General features: G+C 41.3%; 1 non-coding gene across 1 annotated transcript; it reads left to right on the plus strand.

Annotated features, from left to right (window-relative positions):
* Window positions 1-1,586: 1,586 nt before the first annotated feature.
* Window positions 1,587-1,659, plus strand: TRNAC-ACA. The gene has a single exon. It is a non-coding gene; the product is annotated as a tRNA-Cys (tRNA).
* The last annotated feature ends 949 nt before the right edge of the window (window positions 1,660-2,608 follow it).

The following is a 2,608-nucleotide window of genomic DNA, read 5'->3' on the forward strand; positions in this document are numbered from 1 at the left end:
ATCTTTTAAGACCCTGGATCCAGCCTACTGATCCAACATTCACTGAATGCCTTATCTGTGTCAGACACAACCAGAGGCATAAGGATTCATCACTTACTTGTATGAAACAAGTAAGTCTTTCTCTTCTGGAATTCACATTTCTATTATATAAGCCATTAAGTTTTTCATTCAAGTTCTCTTAATTTGCTTTCTCCCTGATCCTGAAATCTAGGATTTGATTTCCTAATATATAAAATGGACAAACATACCTGTTTGGCTGAAATATTGTGAAATTAATGTCTTCACAATCTTTGGCATATAGTAGGTGCTGCTGCTGCTGCTGCTGCTGTTGCTAAGTTGCTTCAGTCGTGTCTGACTGTGCGATCCCATAGACAGCAGCCCACCAGGCTCCCCCATCCTTGGGATTCTCCAGGCAAGAACACTGGAGTGGGTTGCCATTTCCTTCTCCAATGCATGAAAGTGAAAAGTGAAAGTGAAGTCTCTCAGTCGTGTCTGACTCTGTGCAACCCCATAGACAGCAGCCCACCAGGCTCTTCCGTCCATGGGATTTTCCAGGCAAGAGTACTGGAGTGGGGTGCCATTGCCTTCTCCGATAGTAGGTGCTAAATAATAATAACATGGACATTAGTCATTATTTTTGGCTACCTGACATCTAAATCCCTTTCCTTTGGGGAATCTCCCCCTTAGGAGTCAGAGCCCATTTAGAGGCTGGCAGTGAGCCCCCGTGCAGTTAGGCCTGTATTCCTGACTGAGGCACCACAAATCAATGCCTCTGACACAGACTCTGAGTCTGAAACACATTAAGCCATGAAATGCTGACCGTCTGAACTTCTGTCTGGGGAGAGTGGTGTAGGGTGGCAGGTGCATGCAATCTTAGAGGAGGCAGGGACAGCAGTTTTGGCAGCAAAATCCAAAGCACTGCCTGACAGGGGCTGACAGTGCAAACTGCAGAATCTGTTTGGCAGTGGAACCTGCGTACCCTCAGCAGAATGTCCCTGAGAAGACACGATTCCTGGCTGAATCACTTCAGATATGTGGTTCTCTGGATTTCCTAAGGAATATTAGAAATTACCCAGTATCCACTGAAAACATTCTTTTCTGGTGTACTCAATGGATGATGATAAGACCTGTGTTGTATGGAAAAAAATAACCACTTTCAGTTTGTAATGTACAGAATAGAAGAGGGGTTGATGGGGAAGTGAGAATAGTATGGGGTGATCATACACAGATAATTGACTGGAGATGTATTAATACATTTTTAACAATATATTTCTTTATTAAAATGTATTTATTTGGCTGTGTCAGATCTTAGTTGCTGCACTCAGGATCTTTCACTGCAGCACATGGACTTTAATCGAGGTGTGTGGGCTTAGTTGCCCCAAGACGTTTGTGATCTTAGTTCCTGGACCAGGGATTCTTAACCACCGGACCACAAGGGAAGTCTCCAGTACTTTTTTAGCGAGTGATACAATTATTAATAACATTACTGTGCATAGAAAATTGATCAAGGGTTCATTATACAACTTATGATTGTTGTTTATCATTCACATTTTGCTCCATTAGGTTTTTGTTGCAAGCTTGTGACTTCCCTGGTGGCTCAGATGGTAAAGCGTCTGCCTACAATGCAGGAGACCCAGGTTCAATTCCTGGGTCAGGAAGATCCTCTGGAGAAGGAAATGGCAACCCACTCCAGTACTCTTGCCTAGAAAATCCCATGGATGGAGGAGCGTGGTAGGGTACAGTCCATGGGGTCGCAAAGAGTCAGACTTCATTTTCACTTTTGTGTATATTGTAAATGCAAGTTTGTTACTGTAAAATTTTCAAAAATGACACATTGTAAAATTTCTTATTTCTGAAAGAGCCCCCCACAAAGATCCACCTTGTCAACTATCAGGTAAAAAAAAAGAACATATTCTAGAGGAAATAATACCCACAGAACTAAAAAAAAAAAAAATGCCACCAGGAAGTGTAGAGTCTGCTCTTCCAGGGGAAAGAGCAGTAAAATATGGTCTATTTGTCACAGACGTTCTTTACCCCTGCACATAGGAGCCTGCTATACTGCCTGCCTTTCACACTCTAACAAAATATTAGAATGTTTTCGTAAAACATGTTTCAAATAAGAACATTGAGAAAAAGTTGTTGAAATTTATTCAAATGCAGGTGTTTCAATATTCATTTACATAACAAATCACTAGTCACAGGCATTAGTTTCTGCAAAACCCTCTGGTCAATAATGTGTTGAGTGACATGGGATGGTGAGATGCGATAAGGACGACATGGGTTGGTAGTATGTCTTTCTAGCAGGAAGGAACATAAGAGAAATATTGGAGGTGAAATTGACATGATAGTTTCTTCAGCCATTAGATCATGTACAGTACATAAGTATTGAGATTTCTTGGCTTTAGATGCTAATGCTATTAGTATTTATCCAGCTAGAGGTATTTTGACTGCAAGGAGTACAATTCAGCTGCATATTTAAAAAAATGGGTCAAAGACCCACTAGGGGGTAAAATTCAAGATTGGATTCCCACATCTAGGTAGGGTAAGAGCTTTCTCCACTTTTGTCGTTTCAAGTTGGTGAGACAGATTTTTTTCCAGGAGTCCTGTA

This window comes from Oryx dammah, unplaced genomic scaffold, assembly GCF_014754425.2.
Source record: "Oryx dammah isolate SB20612 unplaced genomic scaffold, SCBI_Odam_1.1 HiC_scaffold_5, whole genome shotgun sequence".
Classification (NCBI taxonomy): Eukaryota; Metazoa; Chordata; class Mammalia; order Artiodactyla; family Bovidae; genus Oryx; species Oryx dammah.